Source organism: Mirounga angustirostris, unplaced genomic scaffold (assembly GCF_029215605.1).
Source record: "Mirounga angustirostris isolate CCGP_5_RB_7025 unplaced genomic scaffold, mMirAng1.0.hap1 SCAF_7, whole genome shotgun sequence".
Lineage (NCBI taxonomy): Eukaryota > Metazoa > Chordata > Mammalia > Carnivora > Phocidae > Mirounga > Mirounga angustirostris.
Window position 1 is genome coordinate 152,450,441 of NW_026991715.1, and position 27,866 is coordinate 152,478,306.

Below are 27,866 nucleotides of genomic sequence, written 5' to 3' on the forward strand. Positions count from 1 at the left end.
TTGCCCCAACTCTTATCTGTTGCCTCAAGCAACCTTACTGTTCAAAAATTGCCACTAATTGTTTTTGATATACACCAAGGGGTAAAAGGCAGTTCTGCTGGATGAACTCCAAATGGGGTCAAATGAAGAGTGACTCTCTTGGGGAATTACCAGACAGATCAAAAAATGCCAGTTTTGGGCGCCTGGGTGGCTCAGTCATTAAGCGTCTGCCTTCGGCTCAGGTCATGATCCCAGGGTCCTGGGATCGAGTCCCACATCGGGCTCTCTGCTCGGCAGGAAGCCTGCTTCTCCCTCTCCCACTCCCCCTGCTTGTGTTCCTGCTCTCGCTATCTCTCTCTCTGTCAAATAAATAAATAAAATCTTTAAAAAAAAAAATGCCAGTTTGGGGGAGGAGGCTTGAAGGATCTCCAACCACATTCTTTCTGCTCCAGTGGTGGCTGGTGGTTGGAGCTGCTGGTTTTCACCATGACTGTGGGCTGTTGGTTTTCAAGCCTCCCGTAGAGCTGGCAACGGGAATAGGGCAGGTTAACATGTCACACAGCCCTTTCCTAATGACAGTCCCTTGTTTTTCTTGAATAAGCACTCCCTAGATTGCTATAAACCTTTGGTTAATTTCCAGAGTTTTGAAAAAGTTGATTCTGGCAAATACTATGCACTGCTTTTGGTTTTCTGGATGAGACAATTTTCAGAGGTCCGTACTCTGCTGTTTTCATTGAGACTCTCTTTCCCGACTTGAATTTGAAGGTTGTGTCATATAGCATAGAATTCCGTTTTGGCCTTTGTTTTCCTTCAGGATTTGAAATATTTCATGTGTCATATTCCAGCTTCCATTGTTTCCACTTAGAAGTCAGCCATCAGTCTTATTGTCTTGGTTTTGTAGTTTTGAAGTTGGTGTGACTTTTATGGCTCCTTTAAAGATTTATTTACTTATGTATTTGTTTTTGTGTGTTTCTGGTGGTTCTCTCCTTTACTAGGTATTCGGAGTGTGGGGGAGCATTTCTGTTGTCACGGTGATGGGATCACCACTGGCATTGCCTTGGCAAAGGCCAGAGATTCATAAAACTTCTGTGCTTCATGGGAGGGCTCAGCAAGGTGCTGAATCCAAACTTCCATTGATTCCTCACGGAAGAATTTCATCAGAGTTGGGTCTCAGTGACTGGAGAGAAATCTGCCCACACCATGATCTCCAGTCTGTGGCATTCCAACACTTTTAGGTCCTCCACTGGTGAGAATGAGGTTCTTAACACCCACATTTCCAAAGGCAAGGTGAGCTCAGGACCTAGGAGACTCTGTCTCCAGAAGAAAGTCCCCAGAGATTCCTACAGCAGTATATCTCGGGAAGTCACCACAGACTCAACTCAGAGAAAAACAAAGCAGGAATGGAGATGTATTTTCCCTCAGAAATTGGCAGTCAGATGGACTGAGAGCTAGAGTCCTTGTTTCAGAGGAAATAAGAGATCAGGTGAAGCTCAGTGGGGCACATCTGTTGTGAGATGCCCCGAAAGACCTCACAGTGGAGACGTGGAGTGGTTGGATCTGGGACAGACTTGGCTTTCGGAAAGTCACTCTGTAGTTATGGGTTTCATGGACCCAGGAGAGATAATGTCACCTCTGTGACCAGAAGAGGGATACAACTGCAGCTCTCTCAGCTTTGTTACCATGTAGGCAAAGGCGTACTCTCTTCACATGCCTTCTTCAGTTTGAAGAATTCATAAGGGGGACTGTTCTAGCAGGGAAAGAGCTAGTTAAAACCATTTCATGTCTATTAAAATGCCTAATGATTAAATCAAGCTCTGTTCATTTCCATCTTGTGAAAGGAGCCTCTAGCTGAAGAGCACTCTGGGTGAGGAGGAACTTTCTGGCTGGTGTTTGGTGTGGGAGCAAGACCGTGTTTTCATATCAAGGTCATCTGTCAGTAAGTGAGTAGAGAACATCTAAGATGCCCAGAGTTTTCTTACTAATATAACTTGTCAAAAGAAAAAGCACATAAAAGTGCTTCCTCTGTAGCCGGTAATAGAGATTTCATGTTAACACACCCTTATCTGGTGGGTTTCTGTAGATGAATTCTCAGGGGCAGGAAAGTGCCCCGTGAATTGTTTTAGACGACAGGTGAGTGTGGTTTCCGGGCAGCCTGCGTGCCCACCCACACATCTAGTCTTATCTCAAGGGGAGTACGTCCTCTGAATTGTTCACCTTCCCATCCAGTTGTATTTTCTCGGTGTTACGTCAGTTAGCCTGCTGTTAGTGTCCTATGGCCCTGTTCCCACATACATTTATTCGGCTTCCGCTGTCTGATCCAGTCACCTGAAAGTCCCCACACACATTCCCTCATTGTCCACCCGGTGCTCTCAGTGTCTGGAGACTCACATTCTGCTGCTTCCTTGGGAGAATAAATGCCGTATTTTACGTCCCGAGGACAGTGTAGCCAGAACATCACGGTAGGGGGAAAGGGCAGCTTCTGTAACTCAGGAGTGCTCTAAAAATTTGCATAGGAAATTAGATTCCACGGCTGCAAGAGCAACAAGACCATCCAGTGTGGAGGCCAGGGTTTTAAATAATAGAAGCTCCTATTAGGTGAATTTATGAAGAAACTGTGAAAAGTTATAACAAGAATGTGTCCCCTTCAATACATTCTACTCAGTGAATACTTAAGTGGTCCTGAATCATTTATGCCAACATGCAGGGAACTGATAAATTTTGAACAGATTTAATTGAAATCACCCTGGGAGTGAGTGTGAAGGATTAAATTTCGTGGTCTCACCAAGTGTCACAGCGCTAGACCGCTCCCTTCTGAAGTCTATTTTTTCTTGCGAAATAAGAGGTTCCAAGCCTCAATCAAGAATGAATGTGAGATTAATCACATCTTAGAAATGAAAAGCATGGTACTTTGCTGTGTAATGAGATGTAGAGAAGATGTTTAACCAGACAGACCACAATGTGTCGCTTCGTTCTAACAGTGGATACGAGGTGGCTGTGCTCTGCTGGGATCTTGCACCCCTCTGGTGGGATGGTGTGTCCCCAGAACGACACACACTCCAAGCAGGTGTGAGGGGATGCCTGTGTTCCATGCACGGAGCCCGAGTCTCCCTGAAGGTTTATTCCCTGCCGTGTGGCTTATTCAGAAAGTACCACCTTCCAAACTGCATGGTTGCAACTTCCTGACTGACCACTTAGGGAAGGCACCCCACCAAAAAAAAGGTCCAGACAGCTGGGCTGAATCTTCCAAACCACTGAAGGTTACATGGCGCAGATTCCCGGAAATGCAGACAACACCATGACGCAGGGAGGAGGGTAGGTTCTTCCAGGAGGAAACGGAATCCACGTCTGCTGTGGGGAGGGGGTCTCCTACTTGTTCCACGGCGTTTGTGCATGAAAGCACGCAGGTGGAGAAGTGGTGTCTGGGAATGTGGGCCCTCTGTCCGCCTGGCCCATCTCTGGGGAACTGCTGGCTGCCCGAGAACCATCGCTGTGTCACTGAGACAAGCACTCGGGAGGGACCGTCCCCTGCTGGCTTAGAGCCCACAGCCCCAGGTCCCACTTCATTCCTTTTCTGAGAGTCTCTGGGCTGACAAGGGTTGGGAGGGGCAGGAATTGGTTCATTCAATCCATGTTTTTGAAGGACTGTTATAAGATCAGATGTTTCTTCCCCACCTGGTTCTGCCGGGCCTGCAGGGGCTGGGGCTTGAGTCCAACAGGTGGCCGCGGGGAGGTACCAAGGAAAGCCCAGCCTTCCGGGTCCTCCTTGGCCCTCCATCAGGAGCCGCCTTGTGGGATGCTGGATTGCAGTCCTGAAAAACCTGTCTGTTAACAGAACCGGGGGTCATGACCCAGGTCTTATCACAGAACACCACAAACGGGGGTCACCCAATATACGCTCGCTTCTCGTGGTTCTGGAGGCTGGGAGCTCGACATCAGGATACTGGCAGATGAGCCGTGCTTCCCTGGTCCGCAGACTCCGTCCTCCGCTGGGTCCTCACCCCGACGAAGGAGTTGGGGAGCTCCCTCGGGCCTCTTTCTAAGGACGTTAATCCCATTCATGGGGGCTCCACACCCGGCCTCCTCACCTCCCAAAGGCCCACCTCCAAACTCCATCACCTTGGGGGTGACCATTTCAGTGCATGAACAGGGGTGAGAAACAAACATTCCGTCTATTGTAACCAGAAAAAGGCATTCTTTACCCATGAGATGAACTGTTGAAGGACAGAGTTCGAACCTTCATTTCCAGCAGAGATTTCCATAAACAAAGCAAATCATTTCTACACGAGAGCAGAATTTAAAACAAAAACATTAAAACATTAGTTGCTGGTGTTGTCTGGGAGGGAATCCACGTGAAGGGCTGAGTGGCTGAGGGTCTCAAGTGGCCCGTGGCTCCTGACGCAGGACAGCCGTGCCTGGGCACCAGGCCCGGACCCCGGGGTCCTCGGCCTCAGCAGCAGTGGGTGAGGGAGGGAGCAGCTCTCCCCGAGGGACAGGTGTCTACGCTCCCCAGACACAAAGCTGAGTGTGTCGCACGGATGACCCAGGGCCAGCTACCGCCTCTGCTGTAACCGCATGAAAGTAGTGTTAATAAAAACACGGGAAGAGTAATCCGATCCCTGCGTGGAGAGCTGTAGACGTGGTCTCACTTCAAGTCTGGATTTCCGTGAGAACTTCTGTTCTATAGAAAGCTAGGTGATTTCTTTTTTTACAATCCTTTGCACATCCTCTGAAGTGTTTACTTTCTACACTTTCTATTTCCGATTTACAGATACTGCCCAATAAATCTCCCTATCTCCCTCCTTCCCTCTCTCTCCCTCCCTCTTGCCCCCACCCGCCCCCACCGTAAATATTTATTTTTCTCTGTTGAGTCCCTCGGTGGACACTCCGAAGCGCAGGCGGCCCGAGATGCTGATAGAGAAGCGCATTTTCCATCGCAAGGTGGCCCTCTCCGGCCCTGCCACACGAGCTGCCGGAGCTGTGGGAAGAACGGAAGGTGGGCAGTGATTCCAGTGTGTTCAGCCGCACGCCTTCACACAAATTAAAGAAGGCAGATCTGGGGCCTCTTCTCTGTAACTGAGCTGGGCTTGGCCCAGCTGAACTCACCGGAGTGTGTCCTTGGAACCCAGCTCCTGCATGTTACCTTCATTTCCAAATATAAAACCGTCAGCTGTGTCAGGCCCTTTGATTTTTCTGGATGTCAGGCTTGGTTTTCAAATGTACATGTGCCCCAGGTTAGTCTTAGTAAAGTTACCTGGCCCGGGACCAGGAGCACACCTGTCAGGTGCGGCCCCCTGTCCTTCCACCTTGTGTAATCCTTCATGTCTTGTATCAAAGACGCCCTCCCACCCGGAGTTGAAAGCAAAATTATTCTCAAAGGAATTTATGACAAATACAATCATTCCTTTTAATTCAGGGATTGTTTTATCCACCAGCACATTGAGTGCCGTATACCACCAGGAAACAGCCATTATGTCTATGATTACCATATGATATTTAAAGAAGACAATCAATCCTTTAATTGGAGTGAGAAATGCATGGTTTCCTCCCAACAGCTCCTCTGATTCTGATCTGTGCTGAGCGCTCCCTGAGGAGCCTCGGCCGGCCCGGTGGGGACCTCAGCAGCTCGTTAGCGTCTTGGAGACGCAGGAGCTTCGGGGACCCCGGGTCGAGTCTCCTTGGTTCCTAACTTTTGGGCCACACCAGTCAATTTCCTCTATGGGGAACAGGCATTCATCAAAGATTCGGGCTTCTCCCAGCTTGGAGGACACACGCACCTCCGCGGTGACCCCATCTTGCTCTCCATCACCAGGTGTCAGGAGACCCCGGATCGGTGGTGACCCCAGTTCTATCTCCATTGCCAGGTGTCAGGAGACCCCAGATCGGCGGTGACCCCACCTCACTCTCCATCACCAGGTGTCACGAGGCCCCGGAAGGATCGGTGGTCACACTGTAGCTTCGCTTGGGGTTGTTACTGTCCCCAAGCCAGGCATCAAAATCAATCTGTTAAAGGAAGAGACAAGTAAATCCAGGGCTGTCTGTTGGCCGAGTGGCATTTTGTAGCTTTTCTCCTCACCAAACTGTGTTGTGGGTCTTCCGTGTTGCGGGTCTTCTTGGGAAGCGCTCTGAAGGTCTGTGCTGGTCCCACCGCATGAATCTGCCCTGAACCCGACCTTCAGACATCCCTGGGTATCTTTATTACCCCAAGAGGTGGTGCTGTAGGCAGGATGTGGTCTTCTTCGGTTCGCAATGTACCAGGAGCATTTGTCCTGACGTGGAATTTTACGTGAATGTAGGATTTGGATATGATTGATTTGAATATATGATTTAGCAATTTGGAAAAGAGTAAAAAATATGTTTTTTTTAAGAACCCATAGTCTTACTTCCCAGATTTATTTTAAACATATTAGGATAGTTCCCCCCAGATTCTCACTTATGTATATATAGATATTTATGTCTTTCTCTTGTAAGTTTGGGATCATTACGTGTGTTTTTTTAATTCTACTATTTGAAGTTCATGCTGTGAGAACTATCGCAGGCCATCACATAAGGCTTTATTATGTGGAGACACGTACTGTCGGTCATTTTCCCGGCGAGTGGACGTCTGAGTGATTTCACATTTGCTGCTGAGAGTGACGTTGTGATGTGTGTATGTGAGCACAGATCCAGGTGGCATTTCTAATTATGTCAGAGGCTGTATTTCCTAGGAGACAACCACTAACTTTAATTAAATAACCTGATACAACAACTTCTTTGACAAGCACGTGTTGGGCCGTCCTCGGCGCCGGCTCAGATCCCACGCGGCTCCCGTGGAGGCTTCGCCCGGGGAAGGGCCGGTGCCCTGTCTTCCCAAGCCACAGCCACTTGGATATTTTAAAGTCAGAGGGAACTTTCCTGAACCCGAAGAACTCGATGCAGGTAAACGTTTCATCCTTCTCGAATGGGGCTGAGTGCCGAACCAAACCAAACTGACCAACAGGAAATAAGTCACCACGGAAAAACCCTTGTTTTAGGACTTTGGGAACTTTGCAAATGAAGAATGGTGGCCGGGCAGAGGCTAAAGGGAGAGAACCAGAGGTCACCCCAAGCGTGGCGGGAGCCATGCTTTATCTGCACCCCTGGTGAGGAAATAGCCCAAATCGTGGGCATCATCTCTGGAGAGTCTGCACCGTGAAGTGCGTGCCTCAGTGGTCCTCCTAGGCCTCGTGCATTCGAGGCTCTTTCCAACGTTACAATCAGGAGCAGTCTGTGAACGGGCACGATCCCACGCTTGCTCGCTCACATCTCTAATGGTGAGGGGAAACAAGTGTCCATGAGTTAGACTAGATTGCCATTTGGGTGTTTCGATGTTTCTGAGATTTTCTGAAGATGATTTCCTGCCCGGCCTAAAGAAGCACAGCAAGGCCTTGGTAGCCAAGAGGACTTGGACAAAAAGCGGGGGTTTGGGAGAGGCATCCTTTCTCTCCTGGAAGAAGACCCTGGCAAGGTGGTTTCTCCCAGAAGCTCCTTCCAGGGACTTAAAATAGTTGCAGGGGCCACAGGGAGCTGAGATCCGCAGATAAAAATCTACACCGTGAAAGTTTTGATAACCATCTGCTTCTCTCGATTGTGCAACAGCAACTTCACCTCCCTGTGAAAGCAGAGCATCCCTTTGAAAATGTTCAAAGGCATTCCTTCCACATTCTGGGGCTGTTTATGGAAAGATCTCTATTAATGTGCTCTTATGGGAGTGGCATGTTACCGGGGGCTTCCCGTTAAAGTTTTCAGATATGTATGAGAAATTTTAAAAGACAGAGTGCCCAAGAGTGTGTTAGTTGTTACGTGGGGGTGAATTCTGCCAGAACTCTGCACCGGGGTGAGAATCTAAAGTTCCTGGTCCAGAAGAAGTACAGCATGGTCTGGGGGTTTAGGAACTAAACTATTAAGGGCTTTTATGATTTTTAATACCGTCTGTGTTAAGTATTCTTTGCTGTAGCAAATTTGTTTCCACTTACAAAGAGGCAGGCTTCTTCTTTCTTACCTGTGATTTTACTTGAGAGATTCTCTGGATATTACTTCACAGCAGTCGACTATGACAAGTTTATGCTAGCTAGCGAAGTATGCAACTCCGTGTGATTCCAATCTTTCTAATTAATTGAGTTACCACCAGAGTAAAAGTAATGTTGCAAAAATATGTTGATGTGGGTGGTGTTCCCTTTGGCAAAGTAGCATGCACACAAGGCGAAACCATGATTAAAAAGAAAGAAATATTTCACTTACAATTCAAACAGCACATTGCATTGTTTAATAGAAGGAGATGAAAATCCTATCTGGCTGGCGAATGCATCTGCGCCTCCTGGGCATGACTTTGCCTAGAGTAACGACAAACGTGGACATAGTCCAACGTGGGCGGGTGTTCTCCCCCGGCCTCATCATCTGTGACCTCCGAGTCCCAGCCAGACCAGACCTAACTCTGGGAATGACGGGCTCTTCTTGACATAGTGCCCTACTGTTTCCTCCCCAAAATACTGGGCATACACCTACTGTGGTTTATCTCAAAGCCATGCTATCCAAAGAAGAAAAAAGTTCATGTGAAAACATAATAACCACCCACCTACCAGCACTTTGCTTGTTTTCGTTGACTTGAACCCACTGCCCGCAGCGGAGGGCCCTGGGGAATGTTTGTTTGTTTTTTTTTTTAAAGATTTTATTTATTTATTTGAGAGAGAGAGGATGAGAGACAGAGAGCATGAGAGGGAGGAGGGCCAGAGGGAGAAGCAGACTCCCTGCCGAGCAGGGAACCCGATGCGGGACTCGATCCCGGGACTCCAGGATCATGACCTGAGCCGAAGGCAGTCGCTTAACCAACTGAGCCACCCAGGCGCCCAATGTTTATTTTTTTATTTGGTGTATTTATTTGCTTATTGTAGTTAGGTATATACCACATTCCAGACACAACTGGGAAGATATTTTGAAAGTGTTTTTTGTTGTTGAAGCTGCTAGACAAGAATTCGGCAGGCTTGGGACATTTCTCAGTGTGTTTGTTACAATAATGCATGTTGCTGGTGGTGGCATCTCGAGTCTCCTGCCCTCTGGGGCGGGCCAGCATCTCAGGCACATCATCCCGTGGGACCACACTGTGGCCTCCCAGGAGGGTGCTCTTACCATGGTCTCGATTTTATAGGGAGGCCATGGAGGCCTCTGGAGGGTAGGCGATTTTTCCACCTGAACAGGGAGAAGTGAAACCCAGCTCCTGCCACAGCCCAGAGCTGCTTCTCCACCAACTACCCAGGCTTGCCCCTGCTGGGTGGCCTGTCCCGCACATGGCTAGACGCTGATCACGGCACCGTTGACCTCTGCACACCAGACAACCTGACTGTGCCAGAGGTTCCTGGCTGGAGACTTGGTGCCTTTGCTCGTTCTCCATGTGTCCTTCCAACCCTGGGCACCGGGACCCCTGACAGGTGTTACCGAGCCAGACTGCATCATGACCATGGCTCTGCCGCGGCCCCTCCGCCTGTCCCTGCCCCGAGGCTGTCCGAGACCCCGGCCCCGACAGCTGGTGACCGTGGTCCTGGCATGCACGGGCAGGGCCCACATCAGGATCGGCTCGGCTGGGGAGCTCAGGCCACCCAGCGACCCCGGGTCTGCGGGAGGGCCGGCCAGGAAAGCAGGTCACTGGTGTTGGAGCCCTGGGCGAGGCCCACAGGTTGGGAGGGGCAGGCAGGGAGAGGGCTGGCGAGCCTTCCTCTGGGCCTGCACCTGCCGGGGTGCCCCACCCCTACCCCAGACTGCTGAGCCCTCCTGACGCTCCACAGAAAAGACCACGAAGCCACATCTTCCTGCAACATGTCTGACCCCAGAGGACTAGGCCCTCCAGGATGCCACACCTGTCCCAGGGGCAGGATGGCCAGACCAGCAGGAGCACAAAGGCGTGGATCCCGAGGCCTGGAGGCCAGCACCGCACCTGCCATTGGGCAGAGGGAAAAGTGGAACACAGTCAAGGAGCCCAGACCCAGCGCCTGTGGGGGCAGGAAGTGGAGGCCAAGGAAAGGGTGGGGGGTGGGGGGCGTGTGGGGGGGAGCAGGAGGAGGGTGGGGGCTGGGGCCTGGAAGCAGGCTCTGCAGCCCCGGGAGGAGCCCCCACTTAAGAAGAATGGTAACCAAAGATACAAAAGTAGGGATCCGAAGGGGTACGTGCACCCCGATGTTTATAGCAGCAATGTCCACAATAGCCAAACTGTGGAAAGAGCCAAGATGTCCATCGACAGATGAATGGATAAAGAAGAAGTGGTATATATATACAATGGAATATTATGCAGCCATCAAAAGGAATGAGATCTTGCCATTTGCAACGACGTGGATGGAACTGGAGGGTATTATGTTGAGCGAAATAAGTCAAACAGAGAAAGACATGTATCATATGACCTCACTGATATGAGGAATTCTTAATCGCAGGAAACAAACTGAGTGTTGTTGGAGTGGGGGGTGGGGTGGGAGGGATGGGGTGGCTGGGTGATAGACACTGGGGAGGGTATGTGCTCTGGTAAGCGCTGTGAATTGTGCAAGACTGTTGAATCTCAGATCTGTACCTCTGAAACAAATAATGCAATATATGTTAAGAAAAAAAAAGAAGAAGAAGGTAGCGGGAGGGGAAGAATGAAGCGGGGGAAATCGGAGGGGTAGACGAACCATGAGAGACGATGGACTCTGAAAAACAAACTGAGGGTTCTAGAGGGGAGGGGGGTGGGAGGATGGGTTGGCCTGGTGGTGGGTATTGAGGAGGGCACATTCTGCATGGAGCACTGGGTGTTGTGCACAAACAATGAATCATGGAACACTCATCTAAAACTAATGATGCAATGTATGGGGATAATATAAGAATAAAAAAAAAAAAAAAGAAGGGTAACACTTCCTGGACGGTTGTCAAAATTCTTGATGATAAAGGAAAAAAATCATAAAACAGTGTTATTATTACTCACATCTTACTTTAAAATTTTATTTTTTCCTATTTCAGTCCCGCACACCCAGCTGCCTGGTTTCAGAGTCTCATTTGCCCCCCGGCGCCCCCATTTACCGTTATGGAGCCGCTCCACAGGACTGCCTCTGACCGCTCCCGTGGCCCTCCCCTTGGCCCTCCGCATGGCCCTCCCGGGGCCGGTTCCCCCGTGGCTGGACCAGGGGACCCGCTGGAGGCCGGGGCGGGCTGGCGTGGGATGCAGGCGGCCAGCGCTGCCCGCAGGGCTCAGCTCACCGCGCCCACCTGAATCAATTATTTTTGAAACATACATTTCCATTTAGCGATCCGTGCTGGGTCTAATTCACTTGCCGTTTAATGTCACTTAGAATCATCCAGGGACTAAAACAGGCCTACAGAGAACAGATTTTAAAAGTATATTTTAAAGATAAAGATGGGCCTTTAATATTCTACAGGATTTCAAATCCCTGGACAAAGAATGTCAGCTTAAGTTTAAAAGAAGCGCTCTAATATCTGTCTTTGAAAAGGGAAAGGGGGCCCTGGCCTGCGCACGAGCAGAGGGCTCACCTTTTTCAAATTACAGTTTTCAAGTCTGATACAGGCAGATAATCATCAGCGGCTCACATAAAATCATTATTTTGTCAGAGAGAGAAAGCGTGTTCGGGGGGAAATTAATGACAGCCCAGAAAGAACAAAGGTGCATCCTAACAGGGAGACTTCTTCCAAGATTAAAGGAGTCTTGGCCCTTCCTTTGGCTTCAGGTGTTGCTCTAAAATCGTCCTAAAGGCTGCGTGGAAAACTGGTCTTGAAGTCAGGGACTGGAAAGGCCCTGGGGAGAAACAGAAACTGCCCCCCCCCCCCCACATCCCGCCTCCAGTGTCGAGGGCAATCTCCTTCCTTCTCACTCTGTGATTTGTATGCCGACTATCTCAACATTGTTCTAATGTGGGGGCGGATCTCAGAAGTGGAAAGTCTGGTGACCCTGGAACAGCATGCCCTCCTGAAGAAAAAGAAAACATGCATTCTTGATGACTCAGAAGGAAATGGAAAGGGGCATCTAAGCCTTTTGAGCCTGGACCCGAAATGCAAACTCTGGGCAGTGGTGTGGCCGGGTTTTGACAACCTGCTTTGGGAAAGCGCCATCAGGTTTCAGTTCGAGGACTCAGGTTCGGGAGGGGGATGAGGGATTCTCCCCCCTGCGATGCTGCTCCCCTGCCCCCGGTGAGTGGGGTTTCCCTACAGACCCAGGGCAGGAGGCGTCTGGCCAGGGCTCCGCCCACACAGTGAATTCGGTACACGTGGTCCCTCCTGCCGGAACCCTTCTGTGCGCATTCCTCGTCTCACCTTGATCTAGCGGCCGCCTTGTTCCTGTGGCGACCCTCGGGTACCCACCGCATCACGGGCTTTAGGGACAGCTCGCAGCTGCCGGGAAAGCAGGGAGGGTCCCAGGGCTTGGGCTGGGAGGGGAAGGGAGAAGGGTGCACGTGGGCACGGCCCAGGAAGCACCGGAGGGCGGCACAGTCACCGATTCCCGTGGAGGCGCTCCCGTTACTCCATGGGCTCACCTACAGTCTGGCTGGGGCCTCTCTCCATCATATGCGTTGGCACAACTTGTTCGCTGTCTTTTCCTCATTTATTCTCCGTCCTCTCGGGAGTGTGAGGGGCTCCCAGACATGCAGCGCAAGGCATATCCTCCCTCAGCCCCAGCGCGGCCACACCGGCCCTTTGCTGACCCTCCCCTCCTCCGTGTTTCCAGAACTCTGGCCCAGTGGGAACTCCTGCCGGAAACGGATTCTAGTCCTTGCTGTATCCTGAGATTTGGAGTGAATAGGAGTGGCTAATTTTAGGATCCGTGAGTGCACTTCGCATGAACAGAATGATCATAAAAAATCATCAGTTTAACCAAACTGCCTTGGGATATGTGAACTGTTCCCTTTTTCCTCACCATGTTGAGTGAGTTCATCAGTGTGAAGAGAGTCTGTGTCTCCCGAACCCTACATTTCCAAACTTTTGACTTTTAATAATGTGGAAATATTTATCCTAGTGCATTTTTAGGGAGTTCCAGGCCTGTGGGACTGAATGTGGATGCGAGCAGTTCTGTCTGTCTAGCCGTCGAAGGCCTGGTGGTGCCACACTCCTGTCCACGGCCTGGTAGTGCCACACTCCTGTCCACGGCCTGGTGGTGCCACACTCCTGTCCACAGCCTGTCCCGTAGACCAGACGCATTTGGGCAGCCCACGTCGTTCGTGGGCACGGCTCGTGCAATTGGCTGAGGGGCACTTAGTGTCTCTGCTGGAGAAGGCAGATTTACAAAATCACAATAGAGAAACTTACTTATAGCTCTATTCTGAAGGTTAATGTTGGCACCCAGCTCCCCAGCCTATCAGTAAGCGTCTGGATTGCATTTCTACACGAGGGTCCCCGGACGGAGGTCTGGGCAGAAAGCTGCTCCTCGGGCCACACGGACAGGAGGAGGAGGCCTGCCTCCGGGGCCAACGTGCTCATCGCGATGGTCAGGGAGCCGCATGGGTGTATGCGGGGATCGGCTGGGGACGCGCAGGAAGCAAGGGCCTGCCCCAGGGGGTCCTACTGATTGCACAAAATACTGATGCCTTTGCAGTAAGAATGAGAAAGTTTACAGTGGTTCACATCTACCAAGTTTCTTCTGAAAGGAAAAAGAAAAAGCAGCTTCGAGTTCCAAACCCATCTGAACCGTAGCGCCAGCTGCGTATGCGTTATTCAACTGGGACGTAACAGCTGGGACTGGGCGTCAGCCGAAGGACAGCATGGGGCTTGCCCTTGAGAAACTGTGCTTCTCAGGAAAGACACTGGCATTTATAAAGAGCAGAGAGAGCAGGAACGCATGTCCTGCAAACAAATAATGAGCTTGAAATGGACAGAAAGATCAATGGTAAGCAAACTACAGCCAGAAATGCAGCATGCACCCCCGAGGCTCCCCTGCCCGGGATCTGGGGTGCTCCACCTGGACCAACACTCTCCTATCTCAGCCCACCGAAACAGCTTTTCTGACCTGCTGGGTTTGAAAATGGGAGCTCAGAGGATGTGTCGGTGGTTAATCACTCTCGGCTCTCCGAGTACCAAGTGGAGGGAGCAAGGGGGGAAGCAGATGTGGATCCAGCAATGCGAAAGCTACCCCAGAGGGACGAAAGGTCTGGTGAGCACAGGCCTGTGCCAGAAAGGATCTGCTGTGCACAGTGGAGGAGGGGCTGCCCCCGGAGACCACCCCAAACAGGACCTGTCCTCAGGAGTGTGTGCATGTGCGGCCGGGGGAACCCGTGGGCAGAGTACCGGGGTGCGCGTGGGTCATGCCCCACCTGAAGACAGCACATGGCTCACGGTCCTCACCACGCTCCTTGGACCTTTAAAACACATGACACTGATTTCTAGGAAGCCACCTTGGTACCCGTGAGCGTATAAACAGATATGTTCGGAACGGTGCAAATCTCATAGCTGTGTGCACTGACCTTTCCCAGGGATTCATGCGGGGTGCTCAGGACACACATTCCAGCCAGTTCAAGGCATTTCCCTCAGCCTTGTGTGCACTCTTTTGCTTGGAGCTCGTCTATAACCGAGCCCTCAAGGTGGTGTGTGCAGAACGCCACTCTGCTTTTGCAAACGAGCCATAATTGTCACGAGTGCCAAGGGGATGATGGAGGTGCTTCAGGCTCCGTAAGCAGGCTTTGGCAGTGATGTTCACTTTCTGGGTATAAGCGCAAACATGACGGTGTTGTTAGGACTAGGAATGCAGCTTTTGTTAGGGTATTATGGGAATTACAGCATTTAAATGAGCACACCCTACTCCAAGATAACTCTGAATGTATTTAAAGTGCACTTCTTGACAGACTGTTATTGTAAGTGGATCTGGTTAAACCACCCGTACTTTTAGGAATTCTGCATCCCAGAGGTGGCTTTTCCGTGTGACCCGGGAGACGCGGCTAGGGAAGAATCACCTGCCAGCTCCCCGGCGTTTCCACGGATCTCGGGCCACGCTGTAACGTGGACGCAGCGCCACTGATTCCTGACGTGCAAGGGAGGCCCTGCACACCCAGAAGGCAGCCGGCGCATGCGGGCTGGCCCAGCGCTTCGAGGGAGGAGGCCGCCCCTCGGGGCAGCGCCTGTCCGTCCGGGGAAAACAGGGGCAGTTGAGAAAAGGCGCAGGTTGAAGGCGTGAACACAAAGCCCAACTTGCAGTTAGGTCTTTGCCCACCTGGGAAATACCGCATTCTCCCTCCCAAGCAATGTCACATGACAAGGAATTGAAGCTTTACAGAGACCTGAATTCTTTGATTAAAGAGAAAAAAAAAAAAAAGTGTCCTCCACTGTGTTTTCTCACGTCCAGAAAAGACTAAGGATTGGTAGCCACGGGCTGCACGTTCATGGTAGGTTTCTGGGAGAATCACGGAGTCTCTAGTTTCTAGAACCATCCAGCTGTGCGTGGGGGTCAGAGCAGATAAATAATGTCAGCGCTTTATCTTGCATCCAACTTCTCCGTCACCCAACATCACGAGGCACAGATCCCTCAGGAATATATTTACTTCCCTGTCACGTGAATGAAGGAAAATGTGCCATCTGCGTCCAGGCTGGGGACTGGTGTGGGGGGACGGTGCTGAGGAGGAGGTTGCCTTGCCATCTGTCCCCCACATACCGGTGGCTTTACCGACCTGGGCAGGACGTCACCCACAAGGGGGGCACAGCCCAGGCCTGCGAAGGCCGGCCGCACGCATGCTGGCCCAAGCCGTCCCTGGTCACACTTCACCTCCTGACCCAGGCCTGGCGACTCCCCCCTTGCCACCTGTTTGAATTACAGACTTTAAAATATTTATTCTATATGGTTATGAAAACTTGATACTGGTATAAAACATTTGATCTTGCCCTTTAAAAGGAAAATGAAAGGAGGGGAGGAATGAAGGGATAGCGTGCGCGGGCCTCCCAGCTTCCTTTGGGAAGAAGTAGCAGGTCATTTCCACACTCCGTCCCGGTTAAATGTACCCCCACCTCCCAGCTCCTGTGACAGGGATCAGGTTAATGAGCAAAACCGCAAGGTTTGTGTTGAAAGTAATGTACTGACAGCCCAATATCAAGGCGAAAGAAGCCCTCATTCAGAGCAAAGAGCCCAAGACAGGCGTAGCTCAAGACACAAGGGGAGAGCATGTGAAAAGAAGAAAACCAAATTAACAATTTGCCATAAAATGCACAAAATTGAGTTCTATTCGTAAGTGGAAAAGGGAACCTAATCCCATATAAGCAACAACAAAGAGACAACATGGGTCATGTCAAAAGCATGAAGAGAAAGCAAGAAACTAAGTGCTGGGAGCTGATGGAGACCGAGCACTAGCTGGGGGTGGTGTTGGGGGGCTGCCTGTTTGTCCCGGACCCTGCTGGCAGGTATAATGACCCTGGATCCTACTGCAATCACGGCACTTGGAACACAGCTTTGGGCCACCATTCTACCCCAGGCAGGAAAAGAAATCATAACGAGAAGGAAAAGGGTATTCAGCACCCACTTAAGGTGGGCGTCCTTAGGCACAGAGCCAAGCAGTGGGAATCTGGGGATCCTCATGTAGAAATCCAAATTTTATACATAATTTGGAGCCTGCCAGGGGAGACCAAATTTGGGGGAAAGGCAAGTCAGGGGAGACGTCAGTGAGCGTGGGATTACACGCTTTTCCTAGGAGGCGGGAAGGTATGGGCAGCGCAGGGGTCATAAAACCCCCGTGGAAACACTGAGGCAGGGCCCCTCCCAGCAATGGAGGAACTGGAGGGCCCGGAAGGCAGTTGGGGGACCAGCATGATGGGGCTGAGGCAGGGCCAGGCAGGGGCCCCTGGAAGGATGGGCTCAGTCTGCCCTGGGCTAGAGATGCCTCCAGGAGCCACGTCGGGAAAGGTCGCATGGCCCTACCCATGGTGCAGAGAAAGGCCCTGGGGACCTTGGGGCCCACCAGGTGAGTGGGAGTAAATCTGAGTAACGTCCCTGGAAAGAGATGCAGTCAGGTCCCGCACAGCCAAGAGAGGAGGGGACAGAGCACTAGCACGTTTTGCTTAGGAGCTGGGGTTGAAAATCTTTCTGTTTCTTCATTTTTTCAAACTTGTGACCCGGGAAAGCCAGACAAAGGGAGCCTGATGGGAAAGGAGCCATGCACGGCCCCTCACCCTCTGCTCTGGGGACTGGAGCCCAGGCAGGGCCTGCTCCCAGGGGCTCAGTGAGGAGGAGCTCTGATCATACCCTCCGCTGTGGGCACACGGCCGTCTGGCTTTGTGACCTCAGGCCTGCAGCACAACTCAGGGAGGATGTGGATTTACAGGCCCGGCCTCTGCTTTCTCTGCTTTGTTTATAACCGGGCAGTGAGTGTGGGTACCCATGCTCCGGAGGCTCTGGGCTCCCCTGGCAACCACGGCAGACATCCAGGGGGCTCACCATGGGGTCTGGGCGTCAGCTCTGGGGTGCAAGGTGAGCAGGCAGCGAGCTGGACACGGCGGCCCATGTGCAGTGTGGGGTCCGGGCCCTGACATCGCTGGGTATTTCAGGACGACGTTCTAGTGTCACTCTGCATTATGGACCTTTCTCCTCACCACACTGACTCCTGCAAAAAAATGCCTTCACATGCAATGTGCTGGTTCTCACCCCCAAACCTGGGTGGTACCTCTCATTACTTGCATCTCCCAGGTGGAGGAAGGGATCATGCCAGGGGGCCGCAAGGTGACGGGAGCAGTAACGCACTGCCCGTACCTGAGTGACCCCCGGACCCCTCTGGCACCTGCATCCTGGCTCACCCAACGCAGAGACGTGCTCCAGCAGCTGATCTGGGACACAGGTGTCCTTCATCCTCTCGGGGCATAAGAAGACTGGGCTTTACTGACTTACTCCCCTCCACCGACCCTGAGCAGTAACCCTCACAATGGGCTTGGAGGTGGGGGACATTTTCATCACCCTTAATGGAGTTGGGGCTGGGGCACGCTGAAGGTAAGAACTTGCCAGAGTCCCAGCAGATCAGGGATGCCCACTGACGCTGTGACCCAGCATCCCTGCCCTTACCCTCATGGGCTTGTCACAGTTCTCAGGTCCTGTAAATACACCCCTCTCTCCCACTCTGAAGCCAGGAGCCACGGGCAAGCAGACAGAGGACTGTGGCCGCGACCGAGGTGCAGAGAGTATGCACTTGATAAATGCCCCAGAGCTGCTATGACCCAGCCACTTGAAACAACAAACATATTCTCTCGTTGGCTCTGGAGGCTGGAATCCACAATCTAGCTGTGGGCAGGGCTTGCTCCTTCTGAGACTCTGAGGGAGCATCTGTTCCACATCTCTTCCAGTGTCTGGTGGTTGCTGGCCACCCTTGGCATCCCTTAGTTTGTGGATGCACCATCCCAGGCTCTGTCTTCATGTTCACCTGGCATTCTGCTTGTGTGTGTCTGGGTCCACACTTCCCTTTTTACAAGGGATTGGGGCCCATCGCTCCAGTACCTCCTCATCGTGACTAATTACATCTGCAATGACCTTGTTTTCAAATAAAGTCACAGTCTGGGGTACTGAGGATTAGGACTTTAACATATGAATCTGTTTTTGGGGGGACACAGTTCCACCCATAATATCCCAGGTGCAACATTTAAAGGGTGCCAAAAAGCTCAGTCACCAAGATAAGTCACATCGTAATGCAATATTTAAGAATATCAAAATTCATGCAAAAATCCACGTTGGACAAAACAGAAGTTTCCAGAGACAGGATCAGTATTGGTGATTTCTCCTTCTGCCTCCGGCACTGGCAGGGTCCCACTCAGTCTTACCTCTAGTTAAAAATGTGGTACTTCGTTAACATGCACATTTGTTCGCATTGATTTTAATTTTCTAAAATATCACATTAAATATTCTTTCTCTTGACGACTGAGATCGTTGGTGCCTCTTAGAGGCCATGCCCGAGGCAAGAGTCTTACTCTCCTGGCTCTCCTCGGGCGCCTACAGAACTCAGCCCAAGACAAAACATCAGCAAGCAGAAGGGATGAGCCTTTTCCTTTCCCACCTTGGCTGCATGTGACGGGAAGGCAGAGCCCCTTTGTCCAGCTCTCCCTGGCCACAGGGTCTGGGGGCAGGTGGGGAGGCTGGTGCTGGCCCCCGCCTGGGGTCTTCCAATGGAGCTACCTGCCAGGGTCGCCCGCCCCTTACCCTGGCCTGTGGAGGCCTGAATCCTCACCTCTTCTCTGTCCTTCATCTAGTAACTCTAGCCCTCTCCCTGCACAGAGATGACCCTCAGCCAGATCGCTAGCATCCCTGTGACCCCGGGTCACCGATTTCCCCAGCAGCACCTGAGCTCCCACCCTGGAGAAAGTCTACCCTGTTCCCTTTGTTGAACGGGGCTATTGGTAATAAAACTTGTACGATGATTAAAAGAATGATTGTATCTCCGGTGCTTAGCACCTCTTCATGCATTAGTAATGCAGGGATTCAATAAAGCCTCATCTGCTTTCTGCCGACAACTGTTTAACTCTCCTTTACACCACGCGGCCATGCTCTCTCTGCAGTATGACAAAGCCTCATGCAAGGCCTAGGAGGCACTTCCATTGAGACGTGGCTTTAATTATGGATGTCCTGCATGGGACATTCTTCTTCTACGTGTGTTTCTTCCATCCAAGGGCACCAGCGTCAGTCCGTGATCGAAGAGGCAGACAGAAGTGCCTTCGTAAATCTGGCCCGAGCGGCCTCCTCAGACCTGACTGGATTTATCTATTTGAGGTCCTGCCATCGGACGCACAACATTCCCATCACAGGTGTCCCCAGATTCTTGTGCTCCAATCTCAGCAGATTCTGCCCCCCCATATTGGCCACGGTTTAAAAATTAAGCTGTTGCAGTCCACGAGCTAAAGTTGCATTCTGCCGACTTCATCAAGCAGAGTTAGGCCCCTGGGACGCGTCCGTGATGAGCTACACTGTTCTTCCCGGATTTTGCGCCTTCTCCACATGTTTCTGAGCCACTAAAGCGGACGGACAAGCTCGGGCAGGGCTTCCCTGGAGCTTCTGGCACGGATTTCTGGGCATCTGAGAACTTTTCCTCTGCTTTAATCATGTGTTTGTTCAACTGATGCGAGTCAATTCTGTGCCCGGCACGGAGGATGTCAAATGCACACCGGAACATAACACACCTAAACTCCGCCATCAGCGGGCAGATGTGAAAGGACAGTTGTGCCAGAGTCCCCAAGAGAGGCCGGGCTGGATATTCAGCTTTCTGAGCCTCAGATTTGGCCTTATTACAAAGATTGTAGTTTCAGCCTGCTCCTTGGGAGTGGCCGATGTTTGATTGGATTATGCACTGGGGTCTTGATCTGGAATATTCTGGGTGAAGTGGATGCTTCAGTTGACCACTTCTCCCGCTTCTCTTGCCTCCCGTGTGAGAGAATCAGCCAACGCTCCCTGTGGGCACCAAAGGGCCCCAGAGGCTCCAGGGTCAGGGCTGGATACCAGGTGTCTGCTCATTACAGCCAAGGGAAGCAGGTTGCGGAAAGAAAGGAAGTGCTTATGTATTCACTGGAGTGAGGCATCATTTTCTCTTCCTAATCTGTACCAGACTCACGTGCTGTAAGGGGGGTCCACAGTGGGGTCCCTGTGGACACCCTGAGAGCTAGTCCTATGTGACCCTTCCTCGCCGCACACCCACACGCACACACGCAGACACACGTACCACCCAAAGCCTCTGGCTCCACGCGGCTCTCGCACTGTGCGTCTCCAGGCCACGCTCCCGCGCCCCTGCAGGGGCTGCGTCCAGTCCGCGGCTCTGAGATATTCGTTCCTCCAAGGAGGCCCTGCTGCACATTTTCCACGACAAACACCCAACTCTACGTTTACAAAAGTATCTGAAGTCTTCAGATGAGAAGATTTGGTGGCAATTATGCATTCTTACTTGGACAAACATGTTATGCCAGAGTCCCTCATTTAGAAAGAACTCTGTATCCCCACATGTCCCCTTTGATGTGTGTTTTTCTGAGTGCTCAGAAGGATTTCTGGGAGGCTGTGTGAGTCCCTTTTGTTTCTAGAATGTTTGGTGGGTGTGTTTCAGAGTAGCAGTGAGAACAGTACTGGCGAGCTTCTGCTTTTTAATTGGGGCTCCCGAGCGCAGCCATCCTACACCTTAATTCCACGCTCTCGTGTTGAAAACACATCCCTCTGTGAAGCCGACTAGCTACACTGTAAGCATCTTGGAAAACTTTGCCAACATTACTCAAAATAGGCAGCTGGATTTTTTTTTTTTTTTTTTTTATCATTTCCAGGTGCATTTGAGGGAGAGGAGAGTTCTAATGGACCTAAATTGTGTGATCCGAATCCCGAAAGTTATACCCACACGTTTCAAAGAGATATTGCTTTGGAGACTAAAGGCAAATGAAATGTCCCCAGTCCTGTGTACCGATCTGCAGTGCCGTTCACCACATTTACGATGAACGCTTAAGCACTGATTCTCCCCAAATATTCGTGTCTCAGATACTATTTTCTGATTCCAAATTCAGGCGAGAGATGTTCCAGCCACCAGCCGGGGGAACTTGCAGCATTCAGGTGCGCATGTGTTAAAACATGCTGAGGACTCAATTAACATAAGAATAAAATTTAAAAAAAATAGGAAAAAAAAAAAGATCCAATTCAAGAAGCGGAGGTGGAATGTGTCCTTTCCCTTATAGACGTGGGGGCTCCCCCAGCATGCTGGGTGTCCCTAGAATGCAGGCTTGCTCAGGGTGGCAATTATGCATTCTTACTTGGACAAACATGTTATGCCAGAGTCCCTCATTTAGAAAGAACTCTGTATCCCAACTGGAAACTTGACAAAGTTGAAATTTGGCAAGAAATTAGCTTCTCATGAAAATGTTCACTAATTCCGGTTCATCAAAGCAAAAATGTGATTCATGTTTTATGCTTATTTTTTTTTTTTTTTGGAACAAGATAATCTTAGTAGATAATCATTTTGGATTCCTAGGAGTGTGAACTTCGGGACAGAGGCACACTAACATAAAGCTAAGTGGGGAGACCCAGAGAGTTCGCCTGTCCAGTACCACGTGAGGCATCCTCATGCAGAGCATCGCCCAGGGCTGCAGATCTCCACGGGGCTCTCCATGGGCCAGCCCTTCCCAACAAAGCCATCCTGCAGAGTCCTGATGCAGACGTCACCTCCACCCAAGTACTTTCAAAAGCTCTTGATCATTTGAAATCACCTTTCTTATGGCTTTCAAAGCTTCCCTCTGGCCCGGCTCTAATTCCCTAAGTATATTTCCTACTATACTCCTGGTGCCAAATCCCATTTCTGTAGGGTATTCTATGTCTAATATCCTTCACATCATGTCCACACCCACTCCTGATTTGGGCCATGGTGCATTTCCTTCTGAGTGTCCACACTCAGCGGTGCATGCATCCCACAGATTATAGCCTCTCTTCCTGAGTCTGCAGATACCTACCTGCGTGATGTTCCCCATTCCATCCCCATCTGCTTTCCCCTTCCTGCATCCTAGAGGGCGGAGACTTTGTTTTATGCCTGTTGGTGCCTCACTCCATTAAAGGTCTGGACACATGTTAACCATTCTAGAAAAGCTGTTGGCTTTATTTTTTTTTATTTTTTTTTAAAGATTTTATTTATTATTTGACAGAGAGAGAATGAGAGAGAGAGAGCACATGAGAGGAGGGAGGGTCAGAGGGAGAAGCAGGCTCCCCGCCGAGCAGGGAGCCTGATGCGGAACTCGATCCCGGGATCCAGGATCATGACCTGAGCTGAAGGCAGACGCTTAACCGACTGAGCCACCTAGGCGTCCCAAAGCTGTTGGCTTTAAATTGGAGGAAGAGGGCTAGGGCACTCTTCTGGCCCAGCACTCTGGGTCCAGCTGTCTGCCCCTCACTGTGTGGTCCCCTTCCACGTGATGGTCTCCGCACTGAGAAGCAGGTGACAGTGCTCCCCAGAGAGGAACAGAGCTTCTGGAGTGCGGCAGCTCCTGCTAAGAGTGGTCATATGTGTTTCACTGATAGGGGTTGAGATGTAGAGACTCAGCTTCTCCTGGAACGTGGCTCCCTGTTGAGCTTTCCCTCCGTCCTGGGTCAAACAAGCTCAGCACCCCAGCTCTTGCCACAGGATGGTGTGGGGGACACCAAGTGGGGCAAGATCTATGTTTCTAGTCTGCAAGGGCAGAGTGCAGCTGGCCTGGATGTGGGGTCGGAGAGGACCCACTTCCTCTCCAGACCAAGCATTGTTTCTGTTACTCTACTCTCAGCGAAGATTGTTGGCAGCCTTGGTAATATTTGTCTCTTCTTGAAATATGCCACCATGGTGTTTCCCATGAAGATGTAAAAGCCAGAAGCAAGCTTTCATCAGAGTCTCCCTTGCACACCTTTCTGGATCTTTAAGAATTCTTCCAAACCTGCCAAAGACTCTGTGGTGGGATCTGCATTCTGCATCTGGTTCTAGATGAAAACTCAGCTTAACACAACAAGCAGCCAGGCTTGGTCCCCTCAGGTCACAGCTCAGCCACACCTTATACCCGTCCCTTAGAGCTCGCGGGCTACTGACTCCTCTCTGTGCACATTTGTTCTTGTTTTTGTTTTTAAGGCACAGAATGCAAACACAACAATATTATGATCATGTTTTAATTAATCCTACAAAATAATGTTTTAATCAATAGTGTAAATACCCATTGTTCTGTGCTGAGCTTGGAGAGCGCTACTCATCTCTCCAAATGTCCAGCGAGGAGACCAGGGCACTGCCCGAGGGTCAGGAAGCCTTTCCTCTGAGCCCCGCGTGACCACCTGCCCACGAGCTGGCTCTCTGCCTGCTCCCACCTGAGCAGTCTGGAGCACAGGGACCCTGGGACAGAGAGCTCCGAGGACAAGTGGGGCCGGGCCCGGGGGCCACCACTGACTAGAGCCCCCCTGGCCACCACAACAGGGCAGCTTGACCTTGAACTCTTGCATTCACCTTGCAGATGTGGATGAGCTTAGCTAGAAACTAATGGAAACCTGCTCTAGTACTTTTAGTTATAAAGGGAATCCCTTTAGTCAGTTGATGTTGGCTTGGATCCCATGAAAATTAAATACTCAGTTTACAAAATGATCTCATTAGTGGGTAGATTGAAGTATGCCATGGTCCCTGATGTGGATCCCTAAAGAGAATATTCAACAGTGATTTGAGCGTATTTTGTTTCTTAGAAAATTGAGTTAATCAAGTGATGATACATTTCTTAGAAATGAGTATCAGTTATTAAAAACACTCGGCAAGGTCTGAGTGCTGATCCCGGGCAGCCCGTCTGTGTCCCGGGCTACAGTTGTTACACTGAGAGCCAGCCCCAAGCCTCAGCATCCTTAGCAGCCAGTGTAATTTATTTCCCATTTAGAATAATTCATCTCCTTAACGTCTTTATTACTACTTCTTTATTGTGTTCCTACAGTTATTATATAAAAAATAAGATTTAACCATACTAATTTAGTGGTACCGCCTGGCTGATGGTCTATGTAGCCAATCTATGTATTGGCAATGATTCAGAATTTACTCTGCTTCTCAGCGTATCCAGTAATCTCAGGGGCAGACCACTTAAGAAAATCTGATGTGAGTTACATTTACAAAACTGTTAAGGAGTAAGATTTCCTTTGTTTTATCAACACACAAAATATAGGACTTCTTTAAACAGCAATGGCATCGTTGGAATTAACTTATGACTCAATTAATACACAATGTTCTTCCAAATCCCACGACAGAGGCCACAAGGCCTGTGCATCGGCTAACGTGGGGTGAAATTTTGCGGGTTTGTGTCCCCACACAGGAGCTTAGGGAATGAAAATACCTCCTCGTCACAAGCACTGGAAGTGTCCTCAGCCTAGAGGGCTGCAGTAACGTCTCCCTGAGGCCCGTCATCATCGGGATCTTATGGCCTCTGCTCTTAGAAGCTCCCCAAGTGAGCAAGCATCTCTGTGCACTCAGGAACCAGAGGTGCCCTGGGATGCCGGGCTCAGGACTGACACCCCTAAAGCTCCAGGCAGTCTGAGACAAGCCTGTCCTTTCCTCCCACCCATTCTGTCAGTCAAGCCAGTCACAGAAGCAGGTCAGCGTCGAGAGAGAGCTGGAGAGTGTTTTCCAGGAGGAGCTATACAAGGTGTGACCATCCTTACTCTGCCACACGCAACATAAGGGGAGTTGTGACCATGTGGAAAATACATCTCATGGACAAGAAGACTCATTATTGCAAAGGTATCATTCTCCCCAAATCACCCTGTGAATGTAGTGCAATTCTGTGATGTCTCTTTGTGGGAGACTCAACTCCACAAATATCCCATAGATATATGGAGGCATTACATAAAAAACAGACATGGAAGAGAGTAGTATGTGGAGTAAAGACAAGGGAGTTAATACATTAGGTTTAAAAAATGATGATCCATGTGGACAAGTATAATGAAATTCGATACCTTCTTTATAGCATATGTGAAACCATAAACCCTCAGTGTGAAAAGCAATGTCCTAAAGCATTCTAAAGTTACCCTTATGATCTGAGGGCTAAGAAATCATTTCTCAAAAAAAAAAAAAAAACCACACAAAATCAGGAAGAAAAAAGTAAAGCAGTAAAGAAAAAAGAAGATAGGAACATTTTATTGCATTAAAATTAAAGACTGGGCCACACAGAGTGCCCTAAACCAAGTGATGAGAGAAGTTATAAGCTAATGTTTTAACTGCATAAGTGATAAAAGATTTATTTCATGAATTACAGAAAAGTCTTTCAATATATATAATCTCACAAGTATACGTGAAGGAATTTACAGAGAAACAAAGGAGAAAGCAAAGGGATAAAATATACAGTTTTTAGAAGAGGACACTGGAAAGGTTCAGAGAGGGCACAGTTAGGATATCAGATCATACTCATCGATCTGGCAGAAATGTTCACCATGTGACCCCAGGAGGCTGGGCGGGGAGCAGAGAATCGGGCATCCGGGCGCCACTGGCGGGAAGACAGCTGGAAAAACCCCGGAGCCAATCGGCGGGATGAGGCTGAGGCTCTCCCAGCCTGAGCCCAGTTCTGCGTGTGTATCCTAGGAATGTCTATCTCCACATTGCCCGGGACAGAGACCGACAGAGAGGCCGTGTAAATACCTCGCAAGAGGAGAGTGGGTGAGCCAATCGTGTAATATTCGTGCAATGGAACATGCCACGGGAGTTTAAACAATGGGCTTCACCGAGGGCAGGGATCCGCCCGCCGGCGCCCACCGGCCAAATCTAGCCACTGCCTGTTTTGCAAATAAAGTTTGATTGGAACACAGCCAAACCCATTAGCTTACGCGTTGTCAATGGCTACTTTTGCGTGACAAGGACTCGGTCGAGTGGCTGCCCACAAAGCCTAAAACCGCTATTATCTGGCCCTTTACAGAAAAAGCCGAAAGCATCAACATTTCAAACTGTCACATGGAACAACAGCTCCAGAGTGAGTTGCGCGAGGAGGTCTGCAGCAGAATGCCACGTGTATGCTTGTAAATATATAGAGTGAACAACGTGTAGAATACTGCTGCATGTTGTGTGGATGAACAGAGACAGAGCAGAGGTGAAAACCCAAATAACTAACACAGCATGATGCTGCACATGCACACGCATACGCACATGCAAATGCACACCACACACACACACACACACATACAATGCACACACACACCACACACACACACCATGCGTGGTTGCCTCGGGAAGAAGGGCGCACCTGTGATGGGATGTTGCCTATGGTTCAGCAATGCTTCTATATCTTTTAAAAAGATCTGGGTATCATTTACTTATTTGAAAAATAAATAAATAAAAACTAAAAAATAAAAAGATCTGGATAATACAATCAAATGACAGGACTTGAGATGGAAGCATGTTGGGTACAATGTATTCACTGCGTCTTTCTTTGGATATTTCATGGGAAACGTGCGGCCGCAGCATGCCCCGTCCACTCGGTACAAAGGATGGAACAGCCCCGAGTCCATCTGGGCTTCTGTTTGTTTGAGTATTTTACCAGAGTAACTTTCGAAGGTTTTTCAATGACAAGAAATACACAGAAAAATAGGCAACAAGGCAAAATCAGGCATAGACTGGATTAAATAAATCAACTTATAAAGCACCTGGTGTGTCCCATTTGGAAGCTACGAGGAGTCCTTTAGAGGTGAACACACTCATTAGATCCTCCATCTCTTTGCGGTCACCTTCGTCCAGAGTGGCACCCATCAGTAAGAAGTTACTTATCCTTCTGTCCACGTCATACAGATTTCACTTCTGAGAATACTTTGCAATGGGAAGTGAGTATGTAAACGGGCAGCATGTAGAATTTAGAACAGAGGGTTTGGACCACTCAGTTCCGAGTTGCTGCAGGTTGAGACAGAGGTTAGGGTTCAGGCTGCTCCTTAGGGATGTTCTCGGGTTGGTGCCTGTGGAAGGCCACCCAGCACTGGGTGGTGGGGGCTGGGTGGCACGGCTGTCCCCACAAAGGTTCTGGGGAGCCTTGGACTATTTCTTAGGTGAGATAACTAGGGTTTTCTCAGTTCACGCTAGGAGGCATTGCCCTGGAAGGAGGTTGTCTTGGGGTGGGGGTGCTCTGCATCTAAGGTGGTCTCTGCTGAGCCCTGAGGACTGTCTGCTGGCCTCATTCCCAATGGCTGGGGAGGTCAGCTCTCCATCCCTGAAGGGACATCTGGGTAACAAGCGCACTAGCATCACAGCATAAACAACAGGGCTCTGGGCTCACATAAAATCCTAAAGCAGCTCACACTTTACAAACATACGACCAGAGACTGCCAAGGAGCTTGAGTTACACAGAACTGAAGCTCCCGTAGCTCAGCAGCTCTTCTGGACTATTTTATTAGCGGCTTGATCTTGTTTTATTGAGTTTGGGGGGAGTTGTTGCTGGGAAGTAATTTTGATTATTAGAGAAGTTAGATGTGGTTCATCTCT